The sequence below is a fragment of the Schistocerca serialis genome, chromosome 6 (genome assembly GCF_023864345.2).
Source record: "Schistocerca serialis cubense isolate TAMUIC-IGC-003099 chromosome 6, iqSchSeri2.2, whole genome shotgun sequence".
Classification (NCBI taxonomy): Eukaryota; Metazoa; Arthropoda; class Insecta; order Orthoptera; family Acrididae; genus Schistocerca; species Schistocerca serialis.
In genome coordinates, this window is record NC_064643.1 from 469,719,097 (window position 1) to 469,746,674 (window position 27,578).

At 43.9% G+C, this 27,578-nt stretch overlaps 1 long non-coding RNA gene across 1 annotated transcript in view; it reads right to left on the reverse strand.

Moving 5' to 3' along the window:
* Nucleotides 1-27,578, reverse strand: part of LOC126485083 (uncharacterized) — a 184,759-nt gene that overhangs the window by 27,344 nt on the left and 129,837 nt on the right. The window lies entirely within an intron of this gene.

Sequence of the window (27,578 nt, forward strand, 5' to 3'; positions counted from 1 at the left end):
GCACTATGAGACTTAAATTCTGAGGTTATCAGTCCCCTAGAACTTAGAACTACTTAAACCTAACTAACCGAAGGACATCACACACATCCATGCCCGAGGCAGGATCCGAACCTGCAACCGTAGCGGTCGCGCGGTTCCAGACTGTAGCACCTAGAACCGCTCGGCCATCCCAGCCGGCCCAGACACAGACCCAGGCCCAGGCCCAAGGCGGAAAGGCTGCTTATTGTTCCTCAGGAGCCGAAAATAGAGACGGTAGTGATTTTGGACGACAGGGGTCTGGAGCGAAAGTTGATGTTCTAACTCACTCCAGAGGCGTTCCACTAGGTTCAGGCCCGAAGTTTGGGTTCAAATGGCTCGGAGCACTATGAGACTTAACATCTGAGGTCATCAGTCCCCTAGAACTTAGAACTACTTAAACCTAACTAACCTAAGGACATCACACACATCCATGCTCGAGGTGGGATTCGAACCTGCGACCGTAGCGGTCGCGCGGTTCCATATTGAGGCACCTAGAACCGCTCGGCCACACCGGCCGGCCTGTAGTTTGGGCAGGGATGTTATTGTTCGCAAACCTCACAGATGCTGCTTCTTGACGGGATGCTTTGTGATGCTGAAATGAACAGTCGTCTCCAGACTGTTCCTCTACTGTACGCAGTACACAATGCTGCAAAATATGCTGAGATACTTCCGCATTTAACGCTTTTCAATGCGCAATAAAGGGACCACACCATAACCACGAAGAAAACACCCCATACCTTAACACCTCCTCTTTCGTACTGTTGGCACAACACATGATGGCAGGAAATTTTCTCCAGGCACTTGCCAAGTGCAAGCCCTTCCATCGGATTTTCATAGGGTATAGCGTCAGTCATCACTCGCAATCACTCGTTTCCACTCATCCATTGCCCTGAAACTTCGCTGTTTACATCACTTCAAGCGTCGCTTAGCATTCACTGCACAATTATGTGGCATGTGAGGAACTGCCCCCTTCTCATTAACTCCACAAGCACAGCCATTGTGCTTGCTGGACTTCAGGAAGCACTTGCGACTCTCGAGTGATTCCTTCCACTGATTTCAAGCGATTATTTAAAAACCATCCTCCCAGAGCTCGACGGTCCCTGCTATCAGTACATGAAGTCTGTTCGTGTTAGCTGTGGTGGTTTCTTCGCGTTTACACCTCACAGTCACGTCACCAACAGTCGACACAGGCACCTTTAGAGATGTGAAATGTCCCTAATGGATTTGTTGTTACTCAGATGACATGTGATGACTAGTCCACATCCGAAGTCATTGAGGGCTCTGGGCTGACGCATTATACTATTACTGTTTCTCTACTGTAAACATAATACATCCTTCCCGCCTCATTTTATTCTGGCGGGTCGCCTCTCTTAACATCTACAGAAACCTCATTTCGGTATTCTGAGCCGTTAAGGTGATAAAAACGGTGCAATTTTTAAGTTGGGTCCTGGTGTACAGATTGTGCTATTAAATTTCGGGGCACCTGCCTGATGTTTGTAACTAGCAAGGTACAGAAATCCGGCTGTTCTCCTGGAATTTTATAGAACAAGTTTTAAGTCAATCGACCTGTATCGTAGGAATTACATTATGGTCCATAGCTTCAGTTGCCGGCTTAATTTGATTCATTATTGGTTTCAACCTATATGCCCATCTCCAGCTACAAAAATTTAAATATGTGTATGTGAAGGAGCAGCAAATCGGTGGCACAGTCTTGTTACAATGCTTTAAGAAACATTACATGTATTGATCCCTATTATAGTAGTTGTGCTGTACACATTCACAGAGTGTTATTTCAACCGTTCTATGCCTGCAACATACTGACTGTACCTGGTCGTTCACCTACGTTTTACCCACGAATCACTGGAAACAATGCACACGTCTGTAAAGTCATTGCACATAACTTCTACTTAAAAACATGAAAATATACCTATTTTTTGCTTAAACTCAATTGTTAGGATATGTTCAACTTCGTGTTGAGGAAAAAAGGGGAAGGAAATCGGCCTTGCTTTCTTCAAAGGAATCATCCAAGGATTTACCTTGATCGATTATGGAAATCACGGATCATCTGAACCTATCTGGGCACACGGGGGTTTGAACCGCCAACATCTTGAACGCGAGTCCAATGACCATACTACGCCACCTCGCTCGGGCTAAAGATATGCCCATCATGTTCCTCGACTATCGCGGCATCATCCACGGAAAATTAATGTTCCAGAGCAGCCGTAGCCTTGCTAAGATATGATGTGTCATCTCATCAAACGAGACAGATCTGTATGAACCGACCTTTAAGAGAAGTAAGATAGGTGGTTTATGCTGTGGGACGTTGCTCCAGAGATTGAGTCGACGATCGTTTTCTGTCAAAAACGTAACAATCTCGAACACTCTGTGCTCCTTCGCTTTGGCACTAGTGGACTTTCTTTTTACAAAATTGAAGGAAACTCAGTACGTATCTATTACACCGATCCAGAAGCCAGTGAGCGACTGTCTCTAAAGTAGTCTTCTCAAACGCATTTTAAGTGTTGAGGAAGGAAGAGTAGGTGACAACGTCCTATCGAGCTCATATATCGACGAAGCACAGGCTCGGACTGGACAAGAATGGGGAAGAAAGTGAGGCGTGATCTATTGTTGAAGGATACGCTGCCCAGAATCGGCTGAAGTGACTAATTCGTCTGATTTTTCAAGTTCTGCGAGTAATAAAGGGATGCAATAATGTGGCAGAACAGCTCTTCATACGAACTATACTACGTACTGCATAATGTGGACGACTTTGTGGTGAAACCTCCTGCAACAAGGAGCAGCCCATTAGGGAAAGGTGAAGAAAACCCACCCAGTTAGCCGAGTGCGCTAACGCACCGCTTCCGGGAAACTGGGAGGCGAGCCAACCCCGAGTTGAATTCGCATTGCGAATTGATGACGAGGGGTGGCTAGCCGACCAGCCTGAATGTGGTGATTAGGCAATTTTCCACGTCGAGCTAGGTAAATGCCGGTCTGGGACCTAGTTTCCGCTTCATTTACATGCTCTACAAACACTCGAGGAAACGTTACAACACTCGAATATAAGATGTACACCAGACGCAGGCAGATGGGGTACGCAGATTTCTTCCTGAGAGGAGGGGTGGCGTCCGGCCAACAACTGCCACTAACATTCCAGAATGAGATTTTCACTCTGCAGCGGAGTGTGTGCTGGTATGAAACTTCCTGACAGATTAAAACTGTGTGCCGTACCGAGACTCGAACTCGAGACCTTTGCCTTTCACGGGCAAGTGCTCTACCAGCTGAGCTACCCAAGCACGACTCACGCCCACTAACATTGCCAAAACTGAAAGAGCAATGCCGACGGTAAAATGGCAAAGAAAAACAAGGAAAGGCAGAAGAAAAGAAGTAGCATTCGCGCTTTAGCACTCGTTTTGACACCTCACCCACCGTTGTGAAGCCGACGTCCAGATGACACCCGAGCGCACAAGTGTTACGGTAGATGGACCTGTACGCATGTATACCGTTAGTGAGTCGTGTACCTGCATATGTGCAGGCCTGCTGGTTGTTGAACTGCAAGGGTGGTGCAGAGCATAGGGAGTCAGGGGCCGGGGGCCTGGGGAGGGGAGGGGAGGGGACGCCCGCCTCCCACCACCCACTCCACCACCCCTTCCGCCGCCCCTACCCTGCTCTCCCCTCCCCTCGCCCCCCGCCAACCCCGTCCCACTCGCACCAACACATGCGTCACGAGAATGGGAACTAAAAAACGGTCCCGTCCACCTCCTCCTCCTCCCCCGCCATGGGGAGACCGAGGGTGTGTGGTGGCTGTTGCTAGGCGACACTGGAAAAAAAACCCACACCACTTCCTCGGTGCCTCATCGCCGCCGCCGTCTTTGCCGGATGAAATGCTCTGCCGTGTCTAGTGCAGCGGATCAATATGCCTCCGAACCTGCTACGTCTCCGTCGAAACAGTGTTTGCTTATACGATGGAACAGAGGGTGGGGATGAACGGCGTAGTCAGTATTGTCGGGCATACGCAACGAGCTATCACTTAACTGTAATCAACGCCATACCACACCACGACAAAATTGACTCTCCAAGACGGAGTACTATGTGACGAAAGGAACTTTCTCGATGGATTCCATCCGTCAGACGATATAGTTATAGAATTCGCGTTCCCTGTTTTCATTCTGACACATCCACCAGGTACACTTGCAAGAAATGCCTGTTGATTTTCCTCTGTGAAGTCGGTTTTTCGGCTTAGCTACCGCCAACAAGCAAAATCTCTCTCTCTCTCTCTCTCTCTCTCTCTCTCTCTCTCTTTCTTTCTCTCTCTGTGTGTCTGTGTGTGGGAGGGGACGTGGATTTGACCAAATTTGCCAGTTTCTTGTGAATCACAAGTATAGCATATTTTCGAGTGAAAGACAGGCATGACAAATTAAAAATTACACCTTGAAAACTTTGAGGGTTTACAGCATTTGTGTACTACATGGTGTATATACTTAGGGTGGTTGTAGCGTTAACGGTGGCCACGCAGCGTCGGTTATATCCTTTTGTGGTGTTCGTACTGAAAACAAATTCTGACTGGGCAAAATGTTAAATTTCTTTCAGGATTTCTGTATGGGAGCGCCTTAAACACCAGAATACAGACGAACTACCCTTTCCTCACTATCAACGCTTTACGCACCAGCCAATAGTGAAGTTTTCGGAAGCGTGGATACTGAAAAGGCAATACATCATCTTCCGGAGAAGGAAGAGCCAGATTCCGTCTCGTTTCCTCAGCGAGGTTAAAAAGTTGTGACTCGTTACCTATAGACTTGGTAATTACGTGTTCAGACTATGAAGACCAGACACAAAGCTGACCGAACGCCTAGGGACAACGGAAAATATAAAATGAAATGATCGTATGGCATTTATTGGCCGGGATACACCCTTCGGGATTCGACCGCTGTATTGCAAGGTATTTTGTTGACGCCATTTCGGCGACTTGCACGTCAATGATCATGAAGGACACACAACACCCAGTCCTCTGCCGGAAATCGAACCCGGGCCCCCTTGCGTGGTAGGCGGCCACGCTACCGCTGGGCTACGGAGGACTACGAAAATTGTTTCAGGCGACACCAACAACTGCCGCCGCAGTGCCTATGCAATGATTCAGTTCTTTGTACGAGACCCAAAATCACTCTTTCTGGAGTGGAAACAACAACTTAGCCTCCGACATCGGTGATGTTATCGACCAACTACTCTGAACCGTAAATTCCACAGTTTTTGACGATGTTCTTGTTAAACTGAGCAAAAACCGTCAGTAAAAAAACATTGAATGGGATGTGTGGCTGTCCAGAAAAACTGAATTTCACCAGTCGTTTTTTCCCCCTGCAGACAATGCTTGCTCCTGCTACCTTTAAGGACGTTGAAAACATACGTTTTTTGTTATTGAATGCTCGCTGCATGCCATCACAATTGCAGAGAACGTTGTTTCGGATACCATGCCGCGGTTAGTAATTCGTAACAAACTTACAATGAGATGATCGTTATGCAGTCCATGAAGTGCACTAAAAGCCCAGCTATTGGCATAAGACCATAACATTAACTTCATTCGACAATGAGATTTAAAGCACAAAGATTACTTGCACTCAACACCGATTAATGAAATTGGTTTCTCAGATCAGATGACGTCATGAGACATGGGGAAGTGGGCGAGCGAGAAGATGTCCTTTGAAATTCCGATTCGCAAAACGGGAACTTTGCCCTCCGTATTGCAATCACATACCTGGTTTAATCATCAGTTGCTACACCAATCGACCGCGCGACACACCTGGACGTCTAAAACGACACGTAATTACCTCAGTTTTCCTTCTTTGCAATTGCCCCACGCATTTTTTCAAACGTATCGGCGTGATTTCCCTCTACGGTGAACAATAATGTCAGTGACCTTATTGGCAATACAGGTTATTTGCCGACACATCTAAACCTCTTGCTGCAGTCACACGTATACTCTGCGAATAACCGGGTAGTGAGTGGCAGAGGGTGCTTTTAATTTTATCTTATGCCACTTTCCTTTCACTTGCGTTTACGAACGGTGCGCTGTAAGAGTAACAACTGTGATTGTAAGAATTTTATTTTTGAGGTCACTGGAGGTTTGGAGGTTGTGTAGCGACACCAGGAAGATACATTTACCGTACATCCATTTTCCGATGTATCATCAGACGACGGCTGTTTTTTTTATGACAGCTTTTGCTGTATTTATAGGTCTTATTTTATTTGCAGTCGATTTCGGCGTTCCGTTGCACCATATTTAGACCCCTGCTAAGAAGCATGACCTTTAAATACAGCTGAAGGCGTCATCCCTGGTACAAAAAGATGAAATTAAGATAATGGATGTTTTTACATTACTGTCACACGGCCTGTTCTTGGACGTTCCATCGTAGGTTTTTGCCACATACTTCTTCAGAGTGCTTGTCAGTTCATACATTTCTACGACACTTTACTAGAAGTATCACGCGTGCTGCTCTTCTTTTTATAAGCTCTATGCCCGCTGCTTATTCAAACATACGGTCTACAGATACTTTCATCGTTTTCTAACACGCCTACTACTAGCTTTTTATAAGAGGACTTAGACTAATTGCCGTTTTCCAGAAATCTACTGCGAAAAAGACTACCACTTCTCTTATCCGATTCTGAAACTATGTAGTGTTCCATTTAATAGGTCGAGAGACTTTCATTTCTGTCGTACTCGCCAGCGAGTAGAGCAATCCTTGGCGTCCGCATCTGAGGTTACTTTAAGTGCTTTCAAACTTAACTCGACACATCCAGTATCTGATCAAGAATATCCGGACACTCCTATTCCTTCTAAAGGAGCCCAAGTTGACCGTATGTAATGTGATTGTGATGACTGATGGAAGGAACAGAGAGATGTCATGTACTGACTGATAAGGTCCATCGAGCATTGTGGAAATTGGTTGTAAAAAATCGCATGAAATCAGCGGAAAGAACCACTGAAGAATCCCACAGCGTTACCAGCAGTCCCCCACAATGACAGCACTTAGCGGGTTGAAAAGAATAAAGTACAATGATAGAGCAGCTCCTCAAAAGTTACAAATTTCTGTAGTCAATGTTAATCAACGCTTGAGGTGGTGTATGAATAACGCGATGCCTTGTGGTAATCCGTCCGCCTCCACATGCGCCAATAAATATAAAAAAGGGTGGCTAGCTCGCTGGCTGCCATTCTGTGGGTCGCCGGTTCAAATCCGAACACCCACAGTTATATCTAAGAAAACTGACTGCCATGCGCAAGATCCGAGTTCGATTCCCAGTACAGCCAGGAAATTTTCCTTGGCAGCCTCGCAAGGCCAACTGAGGAGCTACTTGACCGAGTAATCGAGTAGCAGCGGTTCCAAAGTCACTAAACCCGCCAGCTACCGGGAGAGCAGCGTGCTGACCACTTGTCCCTTTATACCGCATTGTCAGAGGATGACACGGCGGTCGGTCGCGCCTTTTTTTTTTACTGTGGTAATCCGATGGAAGGATTTCGGTTTGGCGAAAGCCTGGAGAACGTTACCAACCATTGTGTGCATTGAAAAGTTAAGGTCCCTTTATTCCACTTAAGAGAACGCTAAATGAAGGATTGTACACCTCTTACAACACTGTGTGCTGCATACAGTAAAGGAACAGTTCGGAGAGAACTACTGTTTGTACTGGCAATGCAATGCACTCTGTCAAAGAGCAGCATCTGTGAGGCGATCGTTTGTGGACAGTAACAGTCCTGTCATCGACTACGCTGCCGAGAGTTCAGACCTGAAATCAGTAAAACACCTTTGGGACGAGACAGAACGTAGAATTCGCTCAAGACCCTAGCGTCCATCAGTACCTTCTCTGGTTTTGATTCTTGAGGAAGAATGGGGAGAGATTCCCTGCACAAGCACGATTCCCTGCACAAGCACTCAGTCACCTGTGAAAGTGTCCACAGCAGAGTTTAAGCCGTCGCAAATGCGAATGGTGGACCCATTCCATACTAATGATCACTAATAGCTGTCCGGATACTATGGAGCAGATAGTGTACTTCATATGCATGAGCAAATCTGGGCCACGCAAGTCGGCAAACATAAATTTCACAGTGCCCTCCCCACAATGAATTCAAGACTGTCATTAGCTTTCCTATATTTTGTTTACACAACTGTACGAGAGGATTTGGAAATCCATTCTAATGACACACAAGCCTCCAGTGTCGATGAGTGCAGTTGATGCTCTGCCTGTTGTGCAAACAGACCTCCGCAAGTGGCTTGGCACAAAGAAACGTGTAGGCCGGCCGACGGGATCCAAGGTCGACCCTATCGCTCACTCAGCCACCCCGCCCCCTCCCTCACCAACGCCTGTCTACCTGAGCTCCTCTTACAGCACCCGCTCCCTAACCTCCGTCAGCCGCTTCGAGTAACAATTGTCTGTAAAGGTTCCCACAGACTCGGCAACGGCCTATACTTTCACGTTCCAGTGGAACTGTTTTAATAATTTTTAGGTGTTTATTATTGAATTTTGAAAGTTACACAGATTTCAGTTATTTTCTAAAATGAATAGTACACTACTGGCCATTAAAATTGCTACACCACGAAGATAGCGTGCTACAGACGCGAAATTTAACCGACAGGAAGAAGATGCTGTGATATGCAAATGATTAGCTTTTCAGGGCATTCACACAAGGTTGGCGCCGGTGGCGACACCTACAACGTGCTGACAGGAGGAACGTTTCCAACCGATTTCTCATACACAAACAGCAGTTGACCGCCGTTGCCTGGTGAAACTTCGTTGTGATGCCTCGTGTAAGGAGGAGAAATGCCTACCGTCGCGTTTCCGACTTTGATAAAGGTCGGATTGTAGCCTATCGCGATTGCGGTTTATCGTATCACGACATTGCTGCTCGCGTTGGTCGAGATCCAATGACTGTTAGCAGAATATGGAATCGGTGGGTTCAGGAGGGTAATACGGAACGCCGTGCTGGATCCCAACGACCTCGTATTACTAGCTGTCGAGGTGACAGGCATCTTAACCGCATGGCTGTAACGGATCGTGCAGCCACGTCTCGATCCCTGAGTCAACAGATGGGGACGTTTGCAAGACAACAACCATCTGCACGAACAGTTCGACGACGTTTGCAGCAGCATGGACTATCAGCTCTGAGACCATGGCTGCGCCTACGATGGTGTACTCAACGACGAACCTGGGTGCACGAATGGCAAAACGTCATTTTTTCGGATGAATCCAGGTTCTGTTTACAGCATCATGATGGTCGCATCCGTTTTGGCGACATCACGGTAAACGCTCATTGGAAGCGTGTACTCGTCATCGCCATACTGGCGTATCACCCGGCGTGATGGTATGGGGTGCCATTGTTTACAGGTCTCGGTCACCTCTTGTTCGCATTGACGGTGCTTTTAACAGTGGACGTTACATTTCAGATTTGTTACGTCCCGTGGCTCTACCTTTCATTCGATCCCTGCGAAACCCTACATTTCAGCAGGATATGCACGACCGCATGTTGCAGGTCCTGTACTGGCCTTTCTGGATACAGAAAATGCTCGACTGCTGCCCTGGCCAGCACATTCTCCAGATCTCTCACCAATTGAAAACGTCTGGTCAATGGTGGCCGAGCAACTGGCTCGTCACAATACGCCAGTCACTACTCTTGATGAACTGTGGTATCGAGTTGAAGCTGCATGGGCAGCTGTACCTGTACACGCCATCCAATCTCTGTTTGACTCAATGCCCAGGCGTATCAAGGCCGTTATTACGGCCATAGGTGGTTGTTCTGGGTACTGATTTCTCAGGATCTATGCACCCAAATTGCGTGAAAAAGTAATCGCATGTCAGTTCTAGTATAATATATTTGTCCAATGAATACCCGTTTATCATCTGCATTTCTTCTTGGTGTAGCAATTTTAATGGCCAGTAGTGTATGCAGTTTTAAAAATTTCTAGTTGGGGAATGGCACAAATTTTGGGAATTTATTATTTTAAACTTATTTTGTTCCAGAACAGTGCACTGACTTATACTTTTCGTTGATTAACAGGTAAGGAATGAATAGATTAGGGAGTATTAAGAACAAGGTAAGACAAATGAAACGGCATTGGTGACACGAACAGTCACTTCCCACCGCTTGAAATGTGAATGAAGAAAAAGAACAGGGAGAGCACAATAACGGAAAGAATTATCCACACTGGATGTGGAATCACGTTGTTGATTTAAAAGTCGAAACCCATCGAAGACAGACAAACGTGCTGATTATCCGTGTCTCGGAATGTAACGATCGTTGCTAGTTGGCCTGACAGTGAATTAGAAGTCTGGCCCTATTTTCCTGCCTTGTTGTGACAGGGGTGACGACTCTGGAAGCATTTATGCCGTCAGTTATTTCTGGAGCGCCCCCAGCTCCTCCTGCCGCCGCGGCATTTGTAATTTCGCTGCCGCTCTTGGCGGCACCACGAGGGATAGCCACGTGAAAAAAAGCATTGCACGGGCCCGAAAATTACGCTCACCATTACTCAAGGGATATCACGTGACTTATTGGCACGCTTTGCAGCACGAACATCGTGAATTTTCGTTTACATTAAAATGCATCACTCAGGAGACAATGCTGAAGTATTATACCGTTCTTCGGTGAAATTATTCTTCAGCAAGATGTTTTGTTTGTTTTTCTTAATAAAACTTATTTCCACGGATACTCAACTTCAAATGCATGAGCTTGCTGAACAAAGTATTTATTTATTCACTGAGTTCAGTCTTCTGACTGGTTTGGTGCACCCGCAACAAATTCCTCTCCTCTACCAACCTTTTCATCTCAGAGTAGCACTTGCAAATCTATGTGCTCAATTATTTGCTGGATGTATTCCAGTCTGTCTTCCACTACAGTTTTACCCTCTACAGCTCCCTCTAGTACCTCGGAAGTTATTCCCTGATGCCTTAACACAAGTCCTAACGTCCTGTTCCTTCTTCTAGTCAGTGTTTCCCATATATTCCTTTCCTCGCCGACTGTGTGCATACCCTCCTCAGTCCTTACTTTATCAGTCCACCTAATTTTCAACTTTTTTCTGTAGCACCGCATCTCAGATGCTGCGACTGTCTTCTTCTCCAGTTTTCCCACTACTATACAGTGTTGTGCACCAAACGTACATTCTCAAACTTCTTCCTCAAATTAAGGCCTATGATTCACACTAGTAGACTCCTATTCGCCAGGAATCCCCTTTTTTTTCAGTGCTAGTCTGCTTTTTATGTCCTCCTTGCTCCATCCATCATCGGTTACTTTGCTGTCTAGTTAGAAGACTTCGTTAGCTTCATATCACCAATTCTGATGTTAAGACTCTCGCTGTTCTAATTTCTATTACTCATCGTTGCTTTCATCTTTCTCCGATTTACTCTAAATCTATGTTCTGGACTGAGTCGACTGTTTGTTTCATTGAACACATCTTGTAATTCTTGTTCACTTTGTAAGTAGGCTATTTAGGTTCTTATATTGGTAACGCCGCCGCCACGTAGCGCTCTGTATGAAAATCACTGGCTGTGCTGTGTGCAGTCTGTGGCTGCCAGCGGTATGAGTCATTGCCTATTGTCTCTTTGTTGGTGCGCGTCGTTATTGGGATTTGGAGACCTAACTTCTACAAATTCACCTTGTCGAGAGGGCCCCGCCGCGTTTGAATCCCGCCAGTTCTGATGCAGTTCAGGTCTGTCGTTACGATCATATCGTCTGTCGTCATGTCGGTAGATTCCATAGTTTCTTTCTTGTCGGTCACGTGGTTGAGAATTTCTCCCTGAATCATAACTGCCCGCTGGACCGTTGCGTCTAAAGTTATTCTGTCTCCCTTGATAATAATAATTTTGGTTCCCATATTGTCTGTTTCTCTGATTGTCTCTGTGATGGTCACTACCGCGGAGAGGTGATCTTTCCCTGTAATTATTACTACTCTGCCAACGGTTGTCATACGAGTGGTGTCTGTTTTGGTCACGATTTGTGTTGTGAGAATAGCCTTGTCCTGTCCAGTTATTATTTCTTTCATCGCGGAATTGTGATGGATGTGACCTGTAACTGTTGTGTTCCTGTTTTCGCGTTCCGCGATTGTCAGTGTCAATTTCCAATTCTTGTTAACAGTCCCTGAAAAGCTTCAATGTCGTCTTTGCAACGTCCTGCCAAAATAGTATGCCGTAAATGTTCAGGCAATTTGATTAAGCAAATGCGGATGAGTTCTGAGGGGCTGTATGGGTTTGACAGGTACTGATTCTTGTGCAACATGTCTTCAAAATATTTCACAAGACTGGAAAATTCAGATTGTTCGAAATGTTTCAGCATTATGATGCTATGTTTTACTCGGTCTTGTGTAGCTTGAGACCAATATGCTGAGAGGAAGGCAAGATAAAATTCTCCTTCACTGTGACAATCGTAAATTACCGATCGCATTTTTACAGCTGGTTCATTCTCTAAATAGCCACACATAAATTCTAATCTGTGCTGTAATGACCAGTTGGGAGGAAAACAATGAGATAATTGATGGAGCCACGCTTGTGGATGAATGTCGTTGCCAGAATTCTTAAATGTTTTGAATTTACGTGTAGTAATGAACAGCTTATAGTCAAAATCATCGTGTCGGCGAGTAGCATATCGGTCACTGTTACGTCGTGTCGGCGGTTCCATCTCAAAATTCGGTGCACCTTGCCAATTTCTTTCATAATTTCCGAAATTCCCTGTGTTATTATTCTGTGGTTTTTCCGTATTTCTAAGTTCCTCTTCCCGTGTTGGAGCGCGAGTGTCCTCTGAAATATGTAATTTCTGTATTACTTGTGCCAACTGATCTTGTACTTCCCGGATTTCTCTTTTGTGTTACGTATTAATTTGATTCTGATTTTGTTTGAATTTCTTAATTTGTTCATACTCTTCTGTGTCAGTAATGGCTACAGGTCTTGTGTCATCCAGATCATCATCTACCTTTGCAGATAAGTTAGTGAACTGATCCGAAAGTTCGGCTACTTTCTCCGATAGTGTGCTTATTTTCTCAGTGTGTTTTTCTGAACCAAGTTTCAGAGTGTCCATTTGTGTTGAATTCGTATCTACTGTGTCCTTTAAGTTTTCCTGAGTTTTTGCAAGTTGCGTAACCGAATCGGTAGATGCAACTGAGTCAATTTTAGCTTGCAAGGTGTCGTGATTTTCATGAACAATAGTTTGCAGTTCTGTTATGGCTGCTTCGTGATTCTGTAATGCATTTTCATGCCGCGAAAAAATAGGTTGAAAATGCTCACAAGTTTGCGTTTTTACGTCATTACAGACTTTTTGACATTTCGATTCAATGTTATGAAACTCAGTAGTTAAATCTTCACGTGTTTGTTCAAGTGTGGTGTCTAACTTTTGAAGCTTTTGCTGTGTTTGTCTCTGATTTTGTTCCATTGTGTCTAACTTTTGAAGATTTTGTTGGCCCTGACTAACATTATCCTATACCTTTCACAAATCACTTACCTCACCAGAAATCTTCGTTACTCGAACTAATGCAATACAGCGAGCGCCACTACTGCCAGCTAAAGAAAAGATTCAAACTACTGAAGGCACTAACTACTGACAGGCATAGTTAGTTACGTAAAGCCAATGGACGGTCTGTATCCAACGCCTGTGTTAAAAATTTCTTACGTGAAGTTGGCCACGTTGCTAAAGTCATTTAAGATAACCGACCGCAATTCAGATCTGCTGTTTGGTCACGCATGCTTCGGAATCATAAAATCAAACCTGTCTTTATTTCATTGTACTCACCACATTGTAACCCCTCTGAACGGATTATGAAAGAAATCAATAAGCTTTGCAGACTTTATTGTCACAGAAAGCATCAGCATTGGGACAGATATTTACACTTATTTAAAAACGTGCTGAATGAAATGCCTCATGACTCCACTGCTTTACCACCTATTCTTGTACCGAAGAATGAAGAACCACCGAGCAGAACCAGAGAGCTTGTACCTTTTCCGAATACACGTAAACTTCGACACAAAGACATAATTGATTTGGCTATTAAAAATATAAATTCTGCAGCAGACAAAAGGAGAAAACTACACGGTAAAGCAAATGCAAAGAAATTATGTACTGGTCAGAAAGTTCTCATTAAAGCTCATTCATTGTCACATAAGAAGAAACACTTGAGTCACAAATTATTTCTAGTTTACAATGGACCTTACAGAATCCGACGTATACCACATGATAATTGCGTTGAAGTTGAAACTCTGCGTACTGGGAAGAGTAAAGGTTTACACCACATTTCACATGTAAAACCGTTTATTGAAAGATAATCTGCTTTTTAACTTTGTCTTTGCCATATAACTTTTCACTTTACGTTACTAGTATGCTTTGTCAGACTTAGAATCTGTTAACATGCAACAATGTTTGAAGTTAAATATCCAGTCAAGAGCCAAGAGAACTTATTTAAACAGAAATTACGAATGCATTGTTATTGTGAACAGATGACACAGTGTTATTGTGTGTGTACATTCTTGCTTGTTAGTTGCACGATTACCTAATGACTATAAGGCTCACATACTTAGAACATTTACCAGTACCGCTAATGAGATTTTAATGCAACATTTTGGTTTACTTGAAAATACATTCTGGATTTCAAGTACTTTCTGTGAGATACCAGATGACACAGTGGTTAGTTTGTGTGACAGCTACACGATTTTATCACGACGCTACTAATGAGTGACAATTTACAATGTTGCTTTTGCGGTTTTTCTGAATTATTCTGGAAAGTAAAACATGTTTTAGTAGTAACTTTTATGGTATAGCTACAATGAGAGAGCCTTTTCTGTAGCACAACAATACGTTACAGCACAGTACTTCATCACGGCAATAAGTGTAATAACTAAGATATCTATACGCAAAGCATTTAACTTTTGTTTATCATGAGGTAAGTACATTGACTTCTTCAGAACTTAGCTTTCGGAGGACGATAACTACGACACTTCCACAGAGATTATCTTACATCAAGACGCACAGTTTAGTGCTACAGTACACGTATTTGAGTGATTAATTTTGTACTTAAAACATTTATTTTTAAAGATATTTGAAGTACAATGATACAAAGGTTTTCCGTGATACATTTCATTCCATTGCTGTAATCTGTAACACCTGAGGGTATAATTACATTAATCCTTAGGGGGTACACGCCTACTTTGTGTACCATGTGTTTGGCAAGCACAAGGAGCCCTAGCTAATATGGTATTTGCTTATACAACTTTACACATCGGTACCATATTACTGTAACACATAAATTACACAGCTATCTGATTAACAGAGAAAAAAACATTTTTTTACTACGTCAGTGACAGATATTTACGCAATTACACAGTTGGATAACTTCACACTTATGAAATTGTATTTTGTCTGTACTTGTGAACTGTTCATATTTTTTCGGAACCATTGTGATAATATGAGAGCTTTGAATGTCGTATTTGGTATGGGATCATGATTTTTAAAGTACGTTTGAGGTAGATGACACTATTGAAATGAGCAGAGAATTTTTTTTAGGTTTTGAAATTATTGGAGGAAGCTACAACGTTTTTGAGAATTGACTGAGATGTTATGATATTATTACGATGACGATGTGTATTATGCTGTTGAGGTATGTTTATGATCAATAAGCTGATGTTATATGAGGAATCTGATTATGCTATGTATTTATTATGAAGAAATATTGAAGAAGTGTTGACAAATATATGTGTAATAAAGCAAGGAATAATGAGTAGTGGTTAGGGACTCTGACTTGTGAAAAAGGATGTTGGAAACCAAGAATCGTACTTTAAGAGTTATGAAATGTGTGAATGTATCACAATGCAGGCGAAAATTTTTTGCACACTGTTATATTCATAGGATTTTGTTTCTACACATTTGCAATGCAAATTCTCGACCTGTGAAATTTTTTATATGAGACTGTCACTGTAATGCAAACTGGTGTCATAAATATTTCAATAAGAAAGTTAAGTGACCACCTTCACGTAATGAGTCGTGGGCACCCAGCTGCGCGACAGTCGCCTGGAAAAAAGCCATTAGTGTGTGCCTTTCAGAGGCACAGGTGGAAAAAAAAGGGGCCATTATCCTCACTATTGACATTCCTTTGTAGAAAGAATTGCAAATACGACACGCTCAAACTTGAAAACATATGATTACACTGTGGAGGTCTTAATTTATGATATTTACTAAAATGCCTAATGAAATGATGAGAAACATTTTACATCTATTGTCTTTCTAGTTGAGAGAATTTTTTTGCCTTTGGAGACGCCATTTGCCTATGAATGACATTTCATATGTTGCTATATATATATATATATATATATATATATATATATATATATATTTGCTCATTTTGTTTAATATCTAGTTTCTAGCTACACTGCAGAATTGTTTAAAATAAAATTTAATAGATGTACTAATATCACTATTTTCTGTCTACAGACCCAGTAAAGAATAATTTTATGATTTACTTTCATAGAAAAGAGAGCACAAATAGACATTTCCCTTCACAGGAATTGCATAAATAATTTTTTAATGACTTGGTAACTTCCTTGCAGAGTAAGTTTTTGTGATGCATCACTCTAGTGCTAAGATGTGACATAGGTATTAAACATGGCCATTTTTACTGTAATGTTTTTTCTGCTTGAGCTTTGTCATGTTTAGATATAAGTTATTGCATTTGCTGCTGCTGTTTGCCAGGCATAATGTTACTGACTTTGACTTTGTATTACTCTGTTAAGCCAGTTTTACTACAGATCTATTTTTCTTGTTTGCTGCGCATTGCCTTATATTAGTTGTAATATTGCATTTGCCTGGCTAATTTATGCTGCTTGCTTTGCCAATTTGCATTTTTTACCATTGCTGTTTGTGTTAATTGTTTTGCGCTGCTGCATTACCTCGTCCCTTAGTTTAGCATCTGAGCTCAGTAGATTTAAGTTAGCTTAAGATGGGGTAGGCTATATAAGAGAACGAGTTGTGATGAATGGAAAGAAATGCATTGAGAAGCTATAAGAAAATGGTTTGGCCAAAAAAGTATTTAAAAGAGGATATGAACAAAAAAGTAGGGTTTAGGGACAACAGGTTCAGGTAGGATTTTCTTGGAAATAAATGATGAGGTAAGATAATGGAAATAAATAATGAGGTAAGAAATATGTGAAAATATAAATACAGAAAGCATGCTTGGATAGGATTTTTTTGGTGGAAACAAATGTTGAAATGAGACGAAAGATCTATGGAATGAAGTTTTGGGTTGGACTGCAGTAACAAATGTTACACTGAAAACAAACCCTGTCCTGTATTTTTGTGTTATTAGACTATGTGAATGTGTGTTTTTCCTGTCTGTATGTGTCTAGCTAATAAGATTTATGTTGTAGAATTTTTCTGATAATATGTTATTTTCTTTGTAAAGATGTTTAGACATTATTTATTCCGTTCTGTTTTAATGCTCATGTGTGAAGCTGATGTTTCGAAAGTTATTCTGATCTTTTATGTATGTACTCATGTCATAATTCCTGTAACACTGATGTATATGTTATTTCGATTCTTTTGTAAAGCCGGTACTACAAATGTTATCTGTATTGTTATGTTCTTTAATGATGTATATTGTACCTTTGTAATTGTATTCTCATGTTATAATATTGTAATTGACACCAGTTCATCATATTATTAACTTGTAAGTTCCATTTCACTGCACACGTTTCTGTTGGTCATAGTATATGGACAATATGTGAGAAGTAGGGACTCATAGTGTTTGCACGTGTGTTGATAAGTCAGCAAGGGACTGGTTAACAGCATTGCTAGTTCTAAGGACAATTCCAAAAACTTTGTGAATGCACAAGTGGTGGTTTATGGACTTGCTATATTGTCTGCAAGGCTCTTTGATGGTGATTGTGCACCTGCACAGTCGCAACAGATGGCTGCTGGCCGTCTCTACAAGGACTACAGTGGGTCTGCATCTTTGATGGCCCACCAATACCATCATTTCTACAAGGATTGCAGTGGGTCTGCACCTCTGGTGGCCCATCAATACCATAATCTCTACCAGGACTACAGTGGGTCTGCTCTGTGATGACCTACCTACCAATATTCTTCAAAACTTCGACTGACTCTGCTGTGGGTTTGCTCTGTTGTGGCCCATTACCTATCCGCATGTCGAGAGTCAGCACTGTCTTTCCGTTGGAAGGACAACACTACTTCATCAAGGCTGCATGGAAATCCACTACTTCCATGTGCATTCTCTTTTGCTGCTCAGACTTTGAGAAAAACACAGCAATTTTACTGTGATGAACGATCAGGACTGTCTTTATGGACTGTGAGAAAATTTTAGCTTTTGACGAACATTGTATCGATAAGCGTGTGCATTTGATTTCTTTGTTATTGTAATTATGAAAAATTTTTTCAAATCTGTATTGGCCACTGCCCAAAGCAATTTGTAAAAATTTTTGTGGGGAGCATGGGGGCTATGTAAGTAGGCTATTTAGGTTCTTATATTGGTAACGCCGCCGCCACGTAGCGCTCTGTATGAAAATCACTGGCTGTGCTGTGTGCAGTCTGTGGCTGGTTGGCATTGTTGTAATACTCGACATTGTAGCGTTGGGCAGTTGGCTGTTAACAGCGCGTAGCGTTGCGCAGTTGGAGGTGAGCCGTCAGCAGTGGTGGATGTGGGGAAGTGAGATGGCGGAGTTTTGATAGCGGATGATCTGGACGTGCGTCCATCAGAGAGAGTACATTTGTTAGACTGGATGTCATGAACTGATATATTATATATGACTTTTGAACAATATTAAGGTAAATACATTGTTTGTTCTCTATCAAAATCTTTCATTTGCTAACTATGCCTATCAGTAGTTAGTGCCTTCAGTAGTTTGAATCTTGACTTAGCTAGCAGTAGTGGCGCTCGCTTGTATTGCAGTAGTTCGAGTAACGAAGATTTTTGTGAGGTAAGTGATTTGTGAAAGGTATAGGTTATTGTTAGTCAGGGCCATTCATTTAAAGGGATTATTAAAAGTCAGATTGCGTTGCGCTAAAAAATATTGTGTGTCAGTTTAAGCACAGTAATTCATTAATTTTTCAAAAGGGACGTTTCATAACCTTCATTTATGATAACAATACCATCAGCGTATCTTGTCGTTGATATCCTTTCACCCTGAATTTTGTTCCAACTCTTGAATCTTACTTTTATTTTCGTCATTCCTTCTTCGATGTATACATTGAACGATAAGAACGAAAGACTACATCCCTTTCTTCCATCCTTTTTAATCTCAGTATTAGTCACCCCTTAAAATAGCTCTGTAGATGATGGGAGACATGGTAAAAGGTGGTCATGTGACTCTTACCGCTGTGTGGGTCATAACAGTGATACGCCGTTTGTAAGTGCCAGTCGGTTGTATCAAATTAGCGCATTAACACGGGCCGACGTGTTGTCGGGAAAGACTGATCTGTCGTGTACGAATGTGCCCATGAAGAGACTGACTGGAGTTCCCCGATTTGTTTATGTATCAGTGCGAACTGTCCATCGTTTCTGTAATGGTTTGCATTCTTTCTGAGACCATTACCTCTGAGTACAATTAAACAGTAGCTAGTTTCCCGCTCCCTCCCCCGGCCCCAGCCCTTGCCGCACATTATCATCAACTTTAGAAACTAAATGCACTGTGGAATGAAACACTTTTCTCGGGACACTTTAATTTTTAAAATGATGAAAGATGTGAAAAGTGTATGATATTTAGAGTGTGTGTGTGTGTGTGTGTGTGTGTGTGTGTGTTTTTGAATAAATGATGAAACAATTTGTGGTTCATCGCAAGTGATACACGCAACTCCTTCTCAGATAAGAAAGCTAACCATCCGCAAGGAGAGTAGACACTTGCTACAAAACATACTTGCCCTGCATTATTCATCTCCATTACGGCACTTGCTTGACCTGCACACTGCAACCCTACTTAAAACCAAAGAAGTTCAGACGTGTGCACTATACTTATTTTTTGTGAATTACTTGTTTGCTGGACTCCTTACTTCTGAACTGGCACAAATTGGACGACTTCAGGCTGTTAACGCTTTGCGTCTAGCCATTGTAATAATAAACAATGATAAAAATACTGAAAATAGACATATACACTGAAGAGCCAAATAAACTGATACACCTGGCCTAAAATCGTGTAGAGACCCCGCGAGCACGCAGAAGTGCCGCAGCACGACTTGGCACAGACTCGACTAATGTCGGAAGTAGTGCTGGAGGGAACTGACACCATGAACCCTGCAGGGCTGTCCATTAATCCGTAGGAACACGAGGGGGTGGAGAACTCTTCTGAACAGCACCTTGAAAGGCATCTCAGATATGCTCATAATGTTCGTGTCTGGGGAGTTTGGTGGCCAGCGAAAGTGTTCAGTCTCAGAAGAGTGTTCCTGGAACCACTCTGTAGCAATTCTGGACGTGTGGGGTGTCGCATTGTCCTGCTGGAATTGCCCAATTCCGTCGGAACGCACAATGGGCATGAACGGATGCAGGTGATCAGACAGGATGCTTACGTACGTGTCACCAGTCAGAGGCGTATCTAGACTTATCAGCGATCCCATATCACTCCAACTGCACACGGCCCACACCATACCAGAGCCTTCATCAACTTGAACAGTCCCCTGCTGACATGCAAGGTCCACGGATTTATGAAGTTGTCTCCATACCTGTACACTCCCATCCACTTGATATAATTTGAAACGAGACTCGTCCGACCAGACAACATGTCGGTGTTAATGGGCCCAGGCGAGGCTAAAGCCTTGTATCAAGGATACACGAGTGGGCCTTCGGCAGCGAAAGCTCATATCGATGATGTTTCGTTGAATTGTTCGCAAGCTGACACTTGTTGATGGCCTAGCTCAGAAATCTGCACCAGTTTGCGGAAGGGTTGCACTTCTGTCTTGTTGAACGATTTTCTTCAGCCGTCGTTGGTCCCGTTCTTGTAGGATCTTTTTCCGGCCACAGCGATGTCGGAGATTTGATGTTTTACCGGATTCCTGATATCCATGGTATACTCGTGAAATGGTGGAAAGGGGAAAATCCCACTTCATCGCTACATTGGAGATGCTGTGTCCCATCGCTCGTGCGCCGACTATAACAACACGTTCAAACTCTCTGAAGTCTTGATAACATGATTTTGTAGCAGCAGTGATCGATCAACAACTGCGCCAGATACTTGTTGTCTTATATAGGAGTAGCCGATCGCAGCGCCATATTCTTCCTGTTTACATATTTTTGTATTTGAATACGCATGACTATACCAGTTTCCTTGGCGATTCAGTGTAGTTTCTGCTGTGTCGTGCTGTCAGTTAATTCATTTGTCTGTTTCGAAGCGGCTAATGAAGCAATTCCTGGACGACTGCAGGTGCTACCTACAACTTGTAGAAGACATTTTCTTGAGATATTTAGCATTTGTTTCTTATATGTGTCATTTATCACCAGAAATGTGCGGGACAAACCACAACATATGTGTGTAGTCGGTGGACTATGTGTGGAATCTATAAACTCCACCGCAATAAGTCTACTAATTGAAAAAAACGTAACTATTGATAACTTATATGTTCAGTATAGAGTCTTACAAAATTGTGAGAACCGAAATGACCTTTTGAAAATAATTTAGTTTTGTGACTGAAACAGAATAGAATCTTTTAGTTTTTACCCCTCAGAAAATTTCATTTTACCCCTCAGAGGGTAACTACCCCCAGGTTGGGAACCACTGTGTACGGTGTACCACTCGCTCCCGTATAACACAGTGTAAGAGCTGTGGTCGTAAAGAGAACATAATCGAACATTTCATAGGACAGTCCGTTTCAAACCCAAGAACTCAACCAGTTTTCGAGTGAATATTGCGAAGGTGACTGCAATAAATGGACATCAGCAGGATGTTGATTTCGTAATCTCTGTGACCAAATGTTGCTCGCTCTTGTGCCTCTTGATGACGAGTATGCTGTGGACACGTGAAAACAGCCGTGTTCTCAGAGCTGCGCGCTTACCTCATTGGTTTAACGAACTCTCGGGCACTCTGTAGAACCTCGACTGGTCCGCTAAATCACCCGATCTTAATGGTATACCAGGTGTCAGACTACTCGCAACAGAGGGTGAAACGCGCCTTCCAGCATTCTGCAACCAGCAGCTCCGCGGAATGTGACCACTAATGATCGGCTTCAGATGGGTGTGGCGGACCTGAAGAAACTTGGGGATTCCCTTCCTCGCCGAGCTGAAGCCGTTATCAAGTCCAGAGGCGGTATTACACGTTATCAGAGTGATTTCTCCTGAAGGTCATTAATTTTTATTCAGTGTGTTTACTAATGTACACGGCATGGCGGCGGGAGACGTGTACGTTGCCTGACACAGAAGATATGCGACTGATGCTACTTATCTGTGTGCTAACCAAGTATGTTGAGTCAGTTGCCCTCGCCTTCGGAGTAGGACTCACTTGATCCCACTCATTTCTGAATTCGTACCGTACATTGATCGCAACATTTCTACTTGCCTGCGGCTGAGAGGCTGTGCTGCGACTTTGCCACAAGTCTGTACGCTTTCGTGGCCCTTTTCGTTGAAAGTAACAATTTCTAGTTTGTCAGGCCGCGCCATGTGCGACTTCAGTTCCTTCTACACGATCGCAGTTTCGACTCCTCTGCTCGTATCTTCTTCAGGTTCTTTAGGTGTTCAAGGTTAGCTAATGTGCGCACGAGTTATTCCGTTCACACAGAGAGACAAGCATGCGCGCTATTCGAGTGATCACGAAGTCCGCTTTGCTAGCAGCAGTGGCGGCTGACAACGGCGAGCGCTCTGCCATTAATGGAATTCACTGTTATTAGTTCCTCTATTCCGATACTGCACTCCCACTTTTTGCATGAGGGATGGTAACTGATAACTCACTTTCACCGTTCCGTACTAGGCTAAGCGAATTGCCGAGGCGGGACGTGAATTGACGGCCACTGAGAATTGGCCTTGAATCTGACGCAAGCGGACGGCAAGAATGCGGTGCCGTAGGCAGAAGGGCAGCGATCTTGGCGGCGCGACACGACGCGAGCCTCGCTCCCAGCTGACGGGCGGCGCCGGTATGAATGGAGCCGCGAGGCAGGCAGGCCGCCAGCAGGCAGCGGCGGTTCACCTTGGGACGCCCCGCCGCCTGGCCTGGTCAGCCACGCCGCCGCCGCCGCCGCCTACACCCACGCCCGCCTACACCGCGGACACTCAGCCGCAATCACTGGCCGCTCTGTCCGTCGCTACTGGGCGCGCAGCAGGACGCCGTCACATTTGTGATACTGCACTTATTTTATAAGAAAATTAAGCTGCAATAGTAGTACACTAAAGCGCCAGAGAAACTGGTACAGGCATGCATAGCCAAATACAAAGATATGTAAACAGGCAGAATACGGAGCTGCAACGCCTATATGAGACAACAAGTGTCTGGTGCAGTTGTTAGATCGGTTACTGCTGCTACAAAGGCGGTTATCAAGATTTAAGTGAGTTTGAACGTGGTGTTATAGTCGACGCACGAGAAATGGGACACAGCATCTGCAGTGTACGGATGAAGAGGGGATTTTCTCGTACGACCTTTTACCGCGTGTACCGTGAATATCAGGAAATCGGTAAAAGAAAAAAAAAAATCAAATATCCGACATCGCTGCGGCCGGAAAAAGATCCTACAAGAACGGGACCTACGACGATTGAAGAGAATCGTTCAACGAGACAGAAGTGCAACCCTTCCGCAAACTGCTGCAGATTTCTGAGCTAGGCCTACAGCAAGTTTCAGCGTACGAAACATCATCGATATGGGATTTCGGAGCCGAAAGGCCCCTCGTGTATCCTTATGCTTGATGACTGCACGATACCAAGGGATTTCTGAGCTGAAAGCCCACTCGTGTATCCTTGATGACTGCACGACACCAAGCTTTGTGCCTCGTCTGGGCCCATCAACACCGACATTTGACTGTTGATGATTGGAAAAATATTGCCTGTTCGGATGTGTCTCGTTTCAAATTGTATCGAGCGGATGGACGTTTACGGGTATGGAGACAACTTCATGAATCCGTGGTCCATGCATGTCATCAGGGGACTGTCCGAGTTGGTGAAGGCTCTTTTATGGTGTGGGGCGCGTGCAGCTGGAGTGATATGGGACCCCTGATACGTCTAGATACGACTCTGACGGGTGGCACGTACTTCAGCATCCTGCCTGATCACCTGCATCCGTTCATGTCCATTGTGCATTCCAACGGAATTGGGCAATTCCACCAGGACAATGCGACACCTCACACGTTGATAATTGCTACAGAGTGGCTCCAGGAACACCCTTCTGAGTTTAAACACTCCCGCTGGCCACCAAATACCCCGCACATGAACATCATTGAGCATATCTGGGATGCCTTGCAAGGTGCTGTTCAGAAGAGTTCTCTACCCTCTCTTACTCTTGCGGATTTATGGACAGCCCTGCAGGCTTCATGGTGTCGATTCCCTCCTGCCCTACTTCAGACATCAGTCGAGTCCGTCTCACGTGGTGTTGCGGCACTTCTGCGTGCTCGCCGGGTCCCTACACGATATTGGGCAGGTGTATCAGTTTCTTTGGCTCTCAGTGTAGTAGTAGTAGTTTTTGTTGTTGTTGATGTTGTTGTTGCGGTCTTCAGTCCGAGGACCAGTAACCAACTCTTCAAGCCATATATACTGAGGTGGCAGAAGTCGTGATGTACCTGCTACATGCGCGCCGACTACGAGGGTGCGCAGGGGTTCGAGCACCCACATACATGATATTGTTTGATAAAAATAAAATAAAATAAAATAAATATTTCTCACTTTATAAGAAAGTAATGAACTGTTAAAACACTGAGATGGAAGTTAAAATTTGTGACCTCTAAAACGTATCTGTTTGTCTGCGATGTCTTTGTGCAAAGGCAACCAAGTAATACACTCCTCCGTTTCCTTCCTTTCTCCGGCCAAGTCAAAGGCACTCTCCAGGGTAACAGTCGGAATATGCTGCGAATGCAATCCCGTATTTTCGGCTTGCTTTCACGTTTTCGTACAAGTGACATGCTACAGTAGCCCACTTCTTTCGTCAACAATTGTTTTAAAATATATGCTTGCCAATATTGAGCAGTAATAGAGAATAATCAGAGGTACAAGGAAGCCGACTGTTGCAGACTATCTCAATAGTTGTTTTTAAACACAACAGCGGTGTTGTTTAAGATTTCAGTGAAATTGTTTTCACGTATCTGGACTGTTATCGTTTTGTTTGTTGAGAAAATGGCTTTAGACGACGCTGGAACTTGTATTACAGACTGAAGGGGTGTTACCGCACTAATAGTTAAATCGAAGAAGAGAGTCTACTGACGGGATGCGTGGAGCAAAAGCTCTTCGCCGGGCGAAATTTTTTGTAGATAGGTCCATATCGCGTACGTTACGCCTCTGGGTCTGTGTAGTCGTCCATCTAAACCCGTGTTTGATCCCATTTCTATTGCTTTTAAATCAGCTGTCTTACCGACTGAGCTAGGGCGAGCTCAACGTATAGTTACAGTACCAGTACATTTTACTCATCACAGCGCACATCTTATTACATAGGCAGTGTTAATAAAAGATTGTAAATAAAAGGTAATCATTTTAAAAAATATCGAGACTCCCCAGAAAATCAGCCGGCCGGTGTTGCCGAGCGGTTCTAGGCGCTTCAGTCTGGAACCGTGCGACCGCTACGGTCGCAGGTTCGAATCCTGCCTCGGGCATGGATGTGTGTGATGTCTTTAGGTTTAAGTAGTTCTAAGTTCTGGGGGACTGATGACCTCAGATGTTAAGTCCCATAGTGCTCAGAGCCATTTGAACCATTTTTGAACCCAGAAAACATACTACATTCCGCCATCGATATGCACTCACAGATATTTTGCAAAGTCGGTGCCCTTGCCTCCTAATATCGTGTCGAACATCCTTTTGCCGATATAGTGTATCAACTCGGTGTGGCACGGACTTAACAAGTCGCTGGAAACCCTCTGCAGAAATACTGAGCCATGTTCTCTCTATAGCCGTCTATAAGTGCAAATGTTGCCGGTGCAGGATTTTGTGCACGAACTGACCTCTCGATTATGTCCCATAAATGTTTGATGGGATTCATGTCGGGCGATCTGGCTGACCAAATCATTCACTCCAATTGTCCAGAACGTTCTTCAAACCAATCACGAACATCGGTGGCCCAGTGACACGGCGAATTGTCATCCACAAAAATTCCATCGTTATTTGGGAACATGAAGTCCATGAATGGCTGCAAACGGTCTCCAAGTAGCCGACCAAAACCATTTCCAGTCAGTTATCCACGTAAACACAGCCAACACTATTATGGAGCCGCCAACAGCTTGCACAGTGCCTTGTTGGCAACTTGGGTCCGTGGCTTTGTGGTGCCTGCGCCACACTCGAAACCTACCATCAGCTCTTGCCAAATGAAATCGGGGCTCAGCTGACCAGACCACGGTTTTCCGGTCGTCTAATGTCCAACCGAAATGGTCGCGAGCCTAGGAGAGGCACTGCAGGCGATGTCGGTCGTCTGCTGTCATAGCCCATTAACGCCAAATTTCGCCTCGCTGTCCTAAGTGATACGTTCCCCCTATGTCCCACATTGATTTCTGTGGTTATTTCACGCAGTGTTCCTTGTCTGTTAGCACTGACAACTTTACGCCGACACAGCTGCTCCCGGTCGTTAAGTGACGGCCGTCGGCCCCTGCGTTGTCCATGGTGAGAGGTAGTGTCTGAAATCTAGTATTCTCGACACGCTCCTGACAGCGTGAGTCTCGGAATACTGAAATCCCTAGCGAATTCCGAAATGGGATGTCCCATGCGTCTAGCTTCTACTACCATTTCGCGATCAAAGTCTGTTAATCCCAGTCGTGCGGTGAGAATGACATTGGAAACCTTCTCACATGAGTCAAATGGTTCTGAGCACTATGGGACTTAACATCTGAGGTCATCAGTCCCCTAGAACTTAGAACTACTTAAACCTAACTAACCTAAGGACATCACACACATCCATGCCCGAGGCAGGATTCGAACCTGCGACCGTAGCAGTCGCGCGGTTCCGGACTGAAGCGCCTAGAACCGCTCGGCCACCGCGGCCGGCTCACATGAGTCACCTGAGTACAAGTGACAGCTCCAAAAATGAACTGCCCTTTTATACCTTGTGTACGCGAGACCACAGTCACTTGCGTATGTGCATATTGTGTGTGCATATCGCTGTCCCATGACTTCTGTTGCCTAATGTAGTTCCCTCAGCATACCTGATTTAATTTCACAACATTCTGTTATCCTTATTTTGCCTTCATTGTTGTTAATCTTATAATCTCTTTTCAAAACACTATTCATTGCGTTCAACTGCTCTTCGAAGCCCTTTCTGCCTTTGTCAGAATTACAATGTTATTGGTAAACGTCAGAGTTTTTATTTCGTCTCGCTGAACTTAATTTCTCTTTCCAAGTTTCTCCTTGGTTTCCTTTACTGATTGCTGAATGTACAGACTGATTAACATCGAGTATAGGCTACAACCCTGCCTCACTCTCTTCTGAGTAATGGCTTCCTTTTCATATCCT